General features: G+C 41.7%; 1 pseudogene across 1 annotated transcript; it reads right to left on the reverse strand.

Moving 5' to 3' along the window:
- Positions 1 to 2,066: 2,066 nt before the first annotated feature.
- On the reverse strand, positions 2,067 to 12,254 carry LOC149748594 (leucine-rich repeat-containing protein 37B-like; annotated as a pseudogene). Its single transcript, XR_016394180.1, has 2 exons — positions 7,625 to 12,254; positions 2,067 to 5,970 (listed from the first exon to the last, which is right to left on the reverse strand). The product of XR_016394180.1 is annotated as a leucine-rich repeat-containing protein 37B-like (transcript).
- Between the last annotated feature and the right edge of the window lie 1,844 nt (positions 12,255 to 14,098).

Genomic DNA, 14,098 nt, shown 5'->3' on the forward strand with positions numbered 1-14,098 from the left:
AGTATAGTTAATTTGGGCCCAACAGAAATCACAGGTCATTTCATATCACGTATATGTTGCAGATACCTCGAAATACCATTTATTCTCATCACTACCCTGGAGTTATAATATTTATTAGACCTACCACTGTATCTTGTTTTTTAATGTGTTAAGAGAAGCATGTTTATTACTATTTCACTAATTTTAAAAATATTCTGAAAACTATTTCAATATAGCTGGTTTCCTTTGTTTTTCTATATAGTTGGGCTTATTATACATTTTAAAACATTATCCCAAGAACATAAGCTTCTGCAGCTTGCCAAAGAGGTATACACTGGGGAGCAGGAGGGAGGTTAAGGAATTCTGCTTTGGGGAACAACTGACCTCCAGTTAGGAACCTCTGCTTATAAGGTATAAACTTCAAGCTGACTTAGAAATCTTCAAACCTTACCAGACTCATGTTATAGTGTATCGCCTCCCAAACACATGCTTTTTAAAAATTAATTTCTAAATTTCAATTTAGTTTTTAAAAATATGTAATATATATTCACATCTCAAAATTCCAAAAATATGTAGCACACAATTCAAACTTCTTCTCTTACCTCTGTCCCTCAGTCTACCACTCCCCTCCACTCCCAGAGGAAATTAAGTTATCTATTTCTTGTGCCAAATGATTTTCACTTTTCTTACAAGTTTGGAAAATAAAATCTCTTGTATGCCAATGTGGAATGTTCAACAAATCAATGGAATAATACTTGAGGTCCAAAATGCAGAAGGGAAAAAGCAACTTCTGTCAGATGGCTACTTTGCTTTCATTTCATTTTACTTCTAATATTTCCAGCTTTACTTGGGGAAACATCCAAAGCTTCTGACTGTGTGAAGGTAATGTGTACAATTGTGTAGCTGGGCTTCTCTTCCAAAAGGATTAAAAGTATTTTTCGTGAGAGTCAAAGGAGGAGGGAAGGGTCATGAGAAAGGAGGATCATGGGGTTGCAGAAAGCCCCAAACTGGGGAGAGGAGATCGGAGCACTAGGGTGGTCATAGCACTTAACACCTCTGATCTTGTTTCTCCTCACCTGTAAAAGGAAATTAAAGATGCCTTTTCTGCCTACTTCTGGGGGAGAAGGGAGTAATACAACTAGTAAAAAAAATTGTTTGGGGGAGTTCCCTGGTGGTCTAGTGGTTAGGACCCGGCACTTTCCCTGCTGTGGCCCGGGTTCAGTCCCTGGTTGTGGAGTTAAGATCCCACAAGCTGTGTGTCGTGAACCAAAAAGAAAAATTTTGTTGAAAAATCAGCAATATTGTCTTTATATAAGTAGCAAAGTGTTATTATTTATGGTGTGCTCTAGATCAGTGATAGAGACCTGTATTCAAGCTACGTGGGCATGAAAGCACATTTTGGAAGTCATCGAGCTAGTGCCAATAAATCTAATATATATAAAAATAGTTGAAAGCCCCTGAGTGTTTTGTGGATAAAAAAGCTTGAGATTCAGAGCAAGTTCAGAGCTGGACAGTCTAAGAATAAACTACCTCTCCCATCCATTAAAAGGGCTAGGTAGCAGCTTCTGCTTATGGAACCAGAAACTCTCAGGCTCCAAATAGGACAGCATCACTTGTACTCTTTATACATACAACTGCAGAAACAAACAAAAATATATTTACACCTGTCATATAAGACAAAGGGTACTTGAGACCTAATTTATATAAAATCCGTTTACAAACTGTGGGGCACTATATCAATAAGTTCTCATTTGCAGAGCACAGCATAGGATATGTGGCCATTAATGTTAATTCCCTTCCCGCTTCCATTCCTTTCTCTTGTCCCTTTATGTATGTGGATCAGTTACATTATTAAGCTAACAATGTAACTGAGCAACTATTAACTTAATAATGTAAGCAAGACTATGATTCTTACCAAGGGGGTAGTTCTTAGAAACTTAGGGAGCTGGAACTCTGAATGAATTAATTAAAATAATGAAATTACATCATTAATTTTAATTTTAAATTAATTGTAAAAATCATCATCACTGATTAAAAATTAAATTAAATTAAAAATTTATTATCCCGCAATGGAGACTCACCACACCGTGCGACTTCTGTCAGGCATCCACTGTCAGAACACAGCTTGACTCTCTTACAGACAACCTCAATAGTATTTTTAAATTGGCAGAGGCAGTAGGCCATACGGCTAGGTAAGATCCTATAAATGGAAACACAGGTAATTAAATTCGTGGTAAAAGAGTTACTTGAGTAGGTAGAAGAGGTAGGCCAAGGCCACCACAGACCAGTGCAAAAAGGAGTTCTTGGGGCATATGGACTGGAGAACTGAATAGGGGCCGGTTGGACAATTGCTGCTCTTGACTGTTGTAAATAAATATAGAGGAGGAGAGATGTGCCCAACAGAAGGATTAGGATGGCAGTAAGTATGGTATGCCTAGAAAAAAGGGAATAGGGATTAGAATTGGGTGACACTGATCTGTAGTTTAATTCAGAAGTATCTCCTTCCAACCCGAAAGCCTCACTTTGGGTTGAGAGTACACAGGAAGAAGGCAGACTTCTAAGAAGAGTCTGAATAAGACCGCACCTTCTGGAGTCCCTTTCTCAGGTCCTATTTGTGAGTAGTAATATATTAGAAATTATTCTAGTAATAAAAAAGCATCGTGTGGTTAAACAATAACAGAGATCACATTGGCCAAATCTAGACAAAAGGAACATTCGAAAGAATAACTTTATCATTATAATAAGGTATAACATAGTTAATTTTTTAAGAAGCACATGAGTTCATAATGATACTCAAAATGAAAAGTTGGGGAGCTCTTCTGTATAGAATAATGTCAGCTAATAAATGCAAAATGTATGATAGAATAGGAAAGTGTCATTTTGCAACTATCAATGTAATAATCGACTCAGACAAAGATTATCATTGATGCACAGTTGGGTGAAGAGTTGTTTGAAAGTAGGATCTTCACTGATCCCAAAGTATCACCCCACAGATTGCTTAGCAATTACCAAGGGGAAAAATGACTTTAAAATGGAGAGATATGGAAGAAACCACCTTAATCAAGTGATCAAACTTAACAGTGGGCCATCCTGCTGGGAAGCAGAAATTTCAGCTTCCTCAGGGGGCTTTGGAGGTTCATCTGGGCTCCCCAAAAAATCCCTAGGTAGGCTCTCCTCGGGATAAATGGCATCCATACTGGCAACTAAATAGTCACCCTGCAACTGTTGTTCTACACCCTGAGTGTTTTTTTCAAATTGGCCTGTAGATCCAACAGGCCAGCCATCGATGCTGAACTAGATCTTTCTTCAGGTTTGGGGGTGAAACAATAAACTTCATCGGTTTTGAGCTCTTGCTACCTAGAGGTGGAACAAGTATTTCAAATGATTGGTGACCTTCACCCTGATCTAGACCTATGTGTATAGTCTTACTTTTGTGTCGAGAAGGCACAACCAAGGGCTGATTCTGATCCCAGTCTGGCACTGGAACCGCCTCTGGGAGCTTTTGATGTTGGGTTTGCTTGTTATTCAGATCCTGATATGGAACAGGAAACTGATCTGACCCTGTAGGCAGCTCTCCAACCGAATCCGTGTCCGGGTATGGAACCTCAGTCTCAGTCAACTCCTGATGAGGCGGGGCCAACATCTGCACTGGAGACGAGGACGTTAAGTAGTTCAAGCCCACGGCTTCTGCCAGGGGTGTAAGAGCATGGGACAATTTGGGAGGGGTTCTGAGGCTTGTGAAGACCAAGCCTCTGTCAGCCGCGCGGGGTTGGGGGTCACCTGGACGGGGCCCAGGGCCCACTCCGGAGACTGAACTGCTTGCACTAGAAGCCACAGTTGTTCCCACGTGAGGAAGAGCCGTGGCAACCAAAGGCGCAGCCGGGACATAACATGCGGTGGCTCCAGGGGCAGCAACCCAGGCCACTGAGGAGCTGGAGCCACATCCTGCTTCCGAGTTGAACTGCTATGCCAGCGCCGACGCGACAGCTCACGTTAGCAACCGCGTGCCCCACCCCCGCCTAACGTCCCACCCGTTATTTATGACGTCTTTAGTTACGCCACCGTTATTAGCTTTGTGCGTAGATCCAATCCGCGCCACCAGAATGGGACTTCTTCCCAGAGTCCCCAGGGCGCAAGCCATCCTTCCCCTTGCAAAGTTGACAATTACCTCCTGCCGGGCCCTCTTCCCAACCCCGCCCTGCGCTCCCTGGCCCCAAACAATAAGGCAAGATTTGGGCTGCAGACCCGAGTGCAACAAACTCCAGCAGCCCAGGGGTGCAGGGGGGGTGGGAAGGATTCAGACCTTCCCGAGGAAACCACAGGACCTGGCATTCTGGGAAATTCAAAAATGCTAGTCCAGTTCTGGCAATCTGAACTCTTCCTCCTCAAGCTGAAGTCTGAGACACATTCTCGCTCCCTTTGGCCACACGGCTGACAAGAAAAGTAGCTGACCTGCAAAATGAACACCAGTTAGGGTGGGGGTAGGGGAACACACCTTATAATTATTCGAAAATGTTGACATTTCCTCCAAACTCTCAGGATTCACATCTGATTATTCATTCCCCACTCTGTTTTTAGGGGTCACTACTGAATCAGTGAAGACTCCAGAACTTCTGTAGGAGGGGTTTGGGGCAGGTGAGCAATTCATTCTGGGAAAGAGAGTCTAAAACCAAGTGAATGGCCGTTTACATTAGCATGGGAAAACTTCCCCCACCCCACCTTGTCTCAACAGAGCCCTTAATCTAGAAAAAACTACAGTGTCACTTTTCAGAGGTCTACCCTGTGTGCACATATGGAGAAGACACTTAGAATGTTAAAGTCAGCATGTTAAGTAATTTTCTTGAAATACTTGAACTAGCACCCTGTTTACTTTCTTCACAGTCTTTTTCATAATCTATTTAATTTTAGTCCTTTTTAATTGTCTGCTATACCTTTAACACCTAAACTCCAAGAGAGAAGGAGCTTCATCCTATTTCCAGTGCCTAGCACATAATGGTTTGTAAATGGACTGATTCCAAGATTGGCCTCATTAAGAATGGATCTGTTGTTATAATCAGGTTTCCGAAATCTTTAGTATCAATACGGAATCCCTTCCTCTCACATTTCACAGGAAGCTAGACTTCTTAAAGCCCAAACATGGATACGTTTGAAGTTTCCTTGACTGATTTAAATTGAATTAAAATAATTGTTTTGTACAGGAAAAACTTTCAAATTTTTTTCATTTTTCAGAACAAAACCACCTTTTCTTTCTCTACTTTCTTCTCTTGAAAACAAACTTTGCAACATTGGGGTGAGTTAAATAATCAGAAATCTAGCCCCAAATTAAGCTCTCAATGACATGAAACACATTTTTTGCTCCTTTTTAATAAAAATCCTATATGCAGTACATTAATGTTTTCTTTTCAAAATAACGTTGACAACTTAATCCCTAATTCGAGGCATTCATATAATTGGGTTACAGAAAGGTTCTTCGGCAAAATATTTAACACAAGATATATATGTGACGCTCAGATCTGGGTAATATACCTCACTGGAAAGGCATGAATAGTTTTTAAACACTGTGGCATAATCACACTTAAGGCTATAGTTACTTTGTTCCCAAATACCTGCAATTCTATTTGAGGGGAGTTCTAAAAGGCCTGTGTCTTCTCCTGTGTCCACTACTGTAGACGTACACTGATGACTCTCAATCCTGCTCTCCAAACTTCAAATAAGGGGCCAGAGACAAGGCTCGGGACTTGGAAAAGTCCTAGAAATTCCCTGCCTCAAAAGCACTTTCAGAGTTTCACATTTCCCTAAGGATGACAGGGCTGAGTAGACATGCCAAAGTCTTCCAAATCCTGCTGGTTGTTTTGAATTATGGCTCCACTGGCTGTGTACCCCTTGAGCTTTTATCTCCACATACTTGAATTAAATCCTGTAGCTCCTCTTCGATTCTAGCATCTGTGACCTCTTCACAGGGTCTCTATGCCACAGCTGTTTTATCACTTTCTGAAATAAAGTTAACAACGATCAATTCAGAAGTCTTCTTGTTCTAAAACTTCCTTTATACAATGGTAGCACCCAATAATTAAACATTCTTTTGATTTCTAATAGCAGAAAATAAGAGCATTTTCCTAGAAGTTCCCTCATCTGACACTTGTTTTTGTCATAATTATTTGTGAAAAAATATATAAGATGTAACAACTTTGGTTCAAAAACCTTTATGATCTTAGAAATAAGAACTAAGGAATAATGACAGAGGAATTAAAAGCTGTGGAAACAAAAATGTTCAATCACAATACAATTAAATAGGAAGGCATTGCGTGCGGGTCAAAGTGAGCTCAAACCTGGGATAGATACCACTGGGCTATAATAGATTCTTCCTATTAGAAGCAAGGCAAGTGCCTACTCCTTGGGACCAAAATTCTAACAGATACAATGAACAAAGCTTTGGAGGTAGAGACAGAGAGAGAGAGCATTTGAACACTCTACTGGCAAAAACTGGCCCATGTACCTTTTGGACAATACAGCTTTCCTCAAGGCAAGCTAGAGCCACCAGGCTTTTTGGTCTAAGGACTTTTGGGTACATATAAGGAGTACCTTGGCATATTAGGCACAAACAACCCAGTCATTTAGTTTGGTTCTTAAATGTTGTTACCCAGAGTTGACAGCTGATGGAGCTTCTGCCTGATGACCAGGGAAGTCAAACTTCACTTGGAAGGACTACCCAGGCTGGAAGGCCAAGACCAATCCAGGGACAACTCTTACAAGCAAATAAGGTCTCTGACAACTTAGCTAGGATTTCTCAGTCTCTCAGCCTGCAGGGCTGTGAAGCAGGGGAGCAATTCTGTTCTGGGAATCTACTAATCATAAAGTTTCCTTTGGGCACAGACTGTGATATTCTCACCGCTGTATAACTCGATAGGGAACACAATCAACGCTCTTCAGTAGCATGACCACTTTCAAGGCTCACAAAAACGTAGCCGATTATTATATAAGAATCATATTCACCCAATATACCAGAAATGAAGACTGAAATTAAATTGATTCCAAAAACATAATCTAATAAACTTTTCAACAAGAAAATAACAATGATAATAATAATAGTCAATATATTTTGTCTGCTTACTATGTTTCAGGCATAGTTCTAAGCTTTTTACATTCATCATCTCATTTACTCTTACAATATCTCCATTAGGTGGTAAGCTGAATTACTAACCCTATTTGCAGATAAAGAAATTGCAGCTTAGAGATATTAAATACTTTCAAATGTCTCTGGCTACAAAAACCTAAAATTGAAACAACAACAACAAAAAAATGTAAGAGACAAAGTTAGGCCTCAAACACAGGTGTCCAAGGCTTATAATGACTACACTATTCTGTATGATAAGCAAGCAATTGAGGAAGAAGTGGATCAAACACTTTCTGTATGAATAGAGGCAAGTGATTCTACATCTAAACACTGGGGACAATAATATTTGCTGTCATTTTTCTCATAAATGACACAAAGAACAAATTTAAGATTGCTGCTGTGAAAGCATCTGGTGATTGAAAGAATATGTAATGTTGTAGATAAACATTATTTTCATCCAATTAACTTTTCAAATAAGTATATTTCCTCACTGAAACTGAAGCACTTTAAGGACAATCAAAAAGGTCTTACCTAAAACCACAATCAGCAGTTTCTGGATGCATCTGTCATAGCTTTCTGAATAACAAGCTTCCGGGTTACCTTACTTTTCATAAGGAATGATAACGACCCTAAATACAACCAAAAGAGTTGAATTTAAAATGTCTATCTGAAAAACTGATTTCTAGGTAGTATGTTTAAAACTAAAAATGCATCTGTGATTCTTAGAACATTATCTGAGTGATTAAGGGCAGGAACAACACTGGGGTACGGGTGAATGTCTCTGCTGCAGGTATACCCTGGCATGGCACATTTTTACTGCTCAGATCTATTCTGGAAGTTCCTAAAATACTCCATGGCAAATGCAAACCAAGAACGTGCCACAAATCTCATACTACTCACAGATTTCAAATGGAAAAGCTGAGGCTACACTGCTACAGACCCTGCTCTCGTGTGCGTAAAGGGCTGGATTCATACAGTGAGATAGATTTGGTTGTAGTGCAGATGATCTGGCCTCTCCTCAACCACCACTCACTCAGGTGGATGGTGGAGCCTCCTCCACTCCATTCGCTAACAGCCCTGCCGCTGACTTAAAATCCTAAGCCCAAGTGCCAGGGATTCTAGGAAACAACTCAGCACCAATTGGAATCCCCTTTCTAGAGATCTACATTTACTTTTACCGCTCAGGCCCTTCTATAGGAGGCAAAAGACTGAACATTTACACAAGAGTTTATTTCAATCTTCAGACAATGATTTTGTTGGGATAACTGAAGGCCAGAAGACATCTGTATATGAAGGACTATTTTAGCACAAATCAAATTATTAACCAAAAAAACCACTAATTTTCCCTCCTCCTAAGCTTCTTGGCAGGCAGTCATTTCTAAAATTCTAAAGTTTAAGGTGCTGTCAGGTATTGCCTAAGATAAAAACCTATATTGTCGGGCAGAAAAATTCTGCCCAGGGCTTTACTTGCTTAGCAAAGGTGATGATGTATCTGAAAAGCGGAGTTTCAGAAAGAAAGGAAAAAAGAGAAATCCCACTGCCTCACCTCCCCCCCCACACACATACTGGAAAACAGACCTTCCTCCAACTTATCCAAAGGTTCCTCAGCCATGACAACATCAGGACTCCTGCACTCATGGAAGGGAAACACCACCTCTAAAGCACAAAAGAACTTCAGGCTTTGCTTCTGAAGTGGTGGCACAGTATCTTCATTTTCTCTTTCTTCAAGGTTAGAAAGATCCTGAAGCTGTTAGGATTTTGAATTAAAGGCTAGGCTTCAAAATATTCTGTTGTTAGAAATAAAAACTAAACTCCAGCAATCCCAGGTAATAGTTTAGGTATGCTATAGCTTCAAAATCAAGTGAGACTTGCAAATGAATGACTAGATATGTACAACTATTTTTTATTATATGCCATACAAATACTGGAGAAAATTATGGACACCACCATCCAAGTCATTGAGATTATCACTAATTCTAGGTGGCAGGCCAATGCTCAGATACTTCCATGTGGAAGCCTCTCACATCTCCTCCCCAAAGCCCTGTTCTATTCTTCTCTCTAAAGTATAGGAGTTCAATGTTGGAAGGAGTCTTGTTAGTCAAAGAAAATCTACAGAGTTTACCCTGATGATCCTTTTTGACCACCCATGGAAACCAAAGTATTAATTTGCCAATTCTTGGCATCTGGAGCTGTTTAGGGAAAGCGTATTATGTTGAACCGCCTTATGTCTGGTGCCGAGACGAACCTAAAGATATAAAAGACCTAAAAATATCACAACGCTACATAGAGACTTATTTTGGGTATACCTGAGACTTATCAATACCAATTTCATAGAGTGTTTGTGAAGATTAAGTAGGACATTTTAAGCAATGAGTTCACAGTGAGCCCTAAATAAATGTTATTTATTATTTTTAAGTCAGTACTTTTCTGCATCATTTCCAGGGCCCCTGACTAACCAGAAAGTTCCCTGACCTCTGGTGGTGAAAGTGATGATGAAAGCAACCAAGGAAGCCCAGCAGAAGACTATTATGGGGCTGGAGGTAAGCAAAGGAAGTGAACTCTTTTAGTCGTCTCATCCTGTAGCTCCTGTTTAAGAATATGACCAGAAGAGGAGGTAAGAAGCACCTGCCACTGAATTAGGAACTTAATCTGTAGCACCCCCTCCCCAAGTTACTAATCCTGTTAGAAGAGGGAATACGAATACCTCTATAAATGTAAATAAGCAACCAAATGAATTAGAGGTTCATCTGAATTAACAAGCTTCTTTGAGAGTGCAAATATATCCAGTCTTAACTCTCTAAAGAACTTACATATTACTGTGGATTTTTTACATCACTAGTTCTTTCTTAAATGTCTATTTCCATTTTGAACAGGGTGTAGTATATTAATATAGTCATAAAAATTCAAATAACACAAAGTCAAAGCATTGTTAATTCTTTATTGATTTGTTTGTGCATCTTCCCCTGTCACTAATTTATGAGCTCCTTAAGTGCTTGAAGGAACCATATATTATTCTTTCCTTGTTACCAGAAAAAAGCATAGATTTTGGCATATAATAGAGTGATGGTCTGTTGACTGAGTGAATGAATGAGTACATAAGAAATTGAAATTACTTTCTACAACTGAAGCTGCCTGCTGGGAAGGAGAAATGAAGATTAATTTTTAAATGTTGAGTGTCGCATGGGAGGCTAGGCCATGTACGGTGAGTCAAATGGAGCTGTCCTGAACAATTAGGAAGCTTCAGAAGGGCTCTGAGCCCCTGGGTAGTAGAGACAGTTGACATCTGGGATAACCTTGCCACAGTTCTTGTTGGCAAACATTTCCCTTCGTGCTACTGAGAAAAACTCAGATACTTTTGGCCTTTCCTTCATTTTATTTTAAGATGTTATTCTCTTTTCTCTATTTATAAAAAATACAGGGGAAAAAGATAAGAAGTATGTATAACTGCCAATAAATAAAAGAACACATAATTGGATCTTCACTGCTGGTGCAGTGGTTAAGACTCCATGCTCCCAATGCAGGGGGCCCTGGTTCAATCCCTGGTCAGGGAACTAGGTCTCACATGCATGCTGCAACTAAGAGTTCGCACACCACAGTTAAGGAGCCTGCAAGCCACAAGTAAAGGAGCCTGCCTGCTGCAACTGGGGAGCCCAGGTGCCCCAACTGGGAAGCCCTTGAGCCGCAACTAAGGAGCCCGCCTGCTGCAACTGAGACTCGATGCAACCAAATAAATAAATAAATAAAATTTTAAAAGAATGCATAATTAAAGTAGGTAACAATTTCAGGGTTGTGGGCATTAAACTAAGGCTCTGCATTAACACAGAAATCTAATACAAATGCCCTTTCCTCTGAACTCTATAGTGACTTGTAGAACATTCTATCAGTGACAGGCTTTATGCTGTGAAAATCTCAGAACCTAAGCTTATGGAATGGTCTTAATGTCCAATATAAGAAAAGAACTCATTACTCACAACTGACACCAAGTAACTATTTCATAATCTTTCCAGGACCATCTGTAATATCTGAGTGGTTATGTGAAATGGTCGCAGGGTCTGCAAAAAAAAAAAAAGCCTGAAACAAAATCATTTCAATCCCAGGGAGTACAGCCAGGATTGAAGAGGGTGTTAAACAGGGTACAGAAGTGGGAGGTAGTGTACCTGGAGTCACATGTGAGGAGAGTTCTCAGATTCAATAAAGGTGAAATCAGTGAGTAAATAAATATGGGTGAGAATAGGCAGCAAGGTCAGTAGGAAGTAGCCAGAGCAAGAAGCCAATCCGAGAAGACACACAATTATAAAGAAAGGTCTGGGAAATCTAAGCCTCACTCACTTATTCAGAGGAATTGAAAAGATCCTTGAAAAAGGAATGGTGGCTTCATGGAGGCATATAATGAAATGTTAATTCTGGGGAAGTAAAATTGGATGGCATGTTGATATGGAATAAGGTTTCTACAATGCACTAAAGAATATTTTAACCATTTTCTGGAATCTGAAGGGAGTTCTGATTAGGCAGTTTGAGAGTGATGATGATGATGAAGCCTCCTTTATCTTACATTTGACAAAAGTTCGTCAAGCTCCGAACATCCCTGGTGGCACAGTGGTTAAGAGTCCGCCTGCCAATGCAGGGGACACGGGTTCGATACCTTGTCCGGGAAGATCCCACATGCCGCAGAGCAACTAAGCCCACGTGCCTAGAACCCGTACTCCGCAACAAGAGAAACCATCGCGATGAGAAGCCCACGCACCACAAGGAAGAGGAACCCCCGCTCTCCGCAACTAGAGAAAGCCAGCGCTCAGCAACAAGACGCAACGCAGCCAAAAATAAATAAATTAATTAACCAAAAAAAATTTTGTCAACCTCACATATTTAAAATCCACATAAAAGTAAATATAAAGAAGACTCTTGTGAAGATTTCTTAAATTAAGGGGCAGCATAAAATGACATGGGGTTTAACATCAGTTAAGTTTGGGTTTGCCCTCTAGTTTCCACATTTACTGTCATGAACCTTAAGTAAGTCACTTAACCATCCTGAGTTCGAGTTTCTTCATCTAAAAAAAAGAAAGAACTGGGGAACTGGGGGTTCAGTGGAGCAGTGTATCTGAGAGCATTCTGTACACCACAGTGCTGTATGAACGCTGGCCTTCCCCGCCCCCCCCGCCCCCCGGGATCTTAGTTCCCCGACCAGGGATTGAACCCAGGCCCTCAGCAGTGGAAGTGCAGAGTCCTAACCACTGGACCGCCAGGGAATTCCCGATGGCCTATTAGTTTGAAATTCAGCACTTCATCCCAGTAGAGCGAAGAATTCCACATTTGGACCCACCTTCACTGGAGATGTGTGAAAAAGCTGCTTCTGGTCGCATGCCTTTTGGGCTCTGTGGGCATCCCTTGCTGAATAAAACTTGATGATGGCATAGAACCCAGGACCGGCCACTGCTGCGTTTGGGAAGACTCGGGCCGAATACAGAAGGCCAAACTGGGAGAAGACTGTGAACAGAGAATGCTGTAGGGTGGTCCCACGCTAAGTAAGTGCAGGAAATTTCAGGCCCAGGAAACCAAACCGCCCATTCCCTTATATTCCCCCAGCCTTTCGCCACAGACAACTGTTGTGAGGCTGCAACTCCAAACACTTCTCATTTCATGAACAAGGTTCCCTCTGAAATCCTAAGCTTCGAGAAGCATTAAGAGGCAATGCCGGGGCTTCCCTGGTGGCGCAGTGGTTGAGAGTCCGCCTGCCGATGCAGGGGATACGGGTTCGTGCCCCGGTCCGGGAGGATCCCACATGCCGCGGAGCGGTTAGGCCCGTGAGTCATGGCCGCTGAGCCCGCGCGTCCGGAGCCTGTGCTCCGCAACGGGAGAGGCCACAACAGTGAGAGGCCCGCGTACCGCAAAAAAAAAAAAAAAAGAGGCAATGCCGTCTGTTGGGAACTGTCTCTCAAAAATCTATGGGGACGAGCTGACTGCCCAGCGGAGACCACAGTCAGATTAGGTACTGAAGCAGTACCCCGGGGAGCCCAGTTACTGGGGCGCGGGGCAGTTTCCTCCACCCCTCCCTCCGCCCCGGCTCGGCTCACTTGCAAGGCCTCGGCCGTGGGTCCAGAGCGCAGCTCTCACACAAGCAAGGTTTTCTCACCCACTATGGGAACCGGAAAAGATGCCAACGCCACCATCCTACTGCCACTGCGCGTGCGCGGCTCGAGGCGCAAACGGACTGCGCCTGCGCACGCGCGCTCGCGTGTTTTTAGAAACGGGAGCCTGAGGGGCGGATCCACCTTGGTGGGAGTGGGACGAGGGCGGTGCTCGGACCTCTCCCTCGACCCTCCCACTCCTGGCTCGTCTCTTTCTCTAGGTCTGCTTCTGCAACCCAGGCGGCCAGAAGTCTTGGAGTTTAGCGCTTTTATTCAAGTGTATTTTTAGCGTAGAGTCCAAAGTGTGAGTTTACAGGATCGAATGGTGCGGACATCTTTATAGCAGCTGGCTTCATCTTCAAACTCCCAGAAAAGACTAGAGTAACCAAGTAGTTAGCGCTAACTATCCACTGAACTTTAAAAATTTAGATTTCCTGACTCTGTGTGAGAAATGACCACCAAAGATGCAATCCTTCGACTTGAGTGTTTTCATGAGTCTTAAATATGCAAATCAAGGTATAACATTAAAGCTATCAACAGTCTAGTATGAAATTCTTAAAAAGCTATTTTCTAGCCCATTTTCCTAAAGTACCCCCAAATCACCGAGCACATTTCTCCATCCCCACGACTTTCTCCACCTCAATATATCAGACCCTTATCCCCACCCATTACCTACTTCTGATCTCTTTTACTTCAAAAATTGTTGACTTTGGAGGAATTACTTGGATCTTGATACTGTTTCAAACCAATAACTATAGATTTATTATCCATATCATTATCCATTGCAGTCAGTGTATGTATCCATTTATTCATTGTATCCATTATCTGTGTATGGAGATAATCTCCATAAGCTTCTCCAGATAGATCATGAACACCTCAT

This window comes from Delphinapterus leucas, chromosome 8 (assembly GCF_059928025.1).
Source record: "Delphinapterus leucas isolate spDelLeu-1000000601 "Yukka" chromosome 8, BTC_Dleu_Yukka2, whole genome shotgun sequence".
Lineage (NCBI taxonomy): Eukaryota > Metazoa > Chordata > Mammalia > Artiodactyla > Monodontidae > Delphinapterus > Delphinapterus leucas.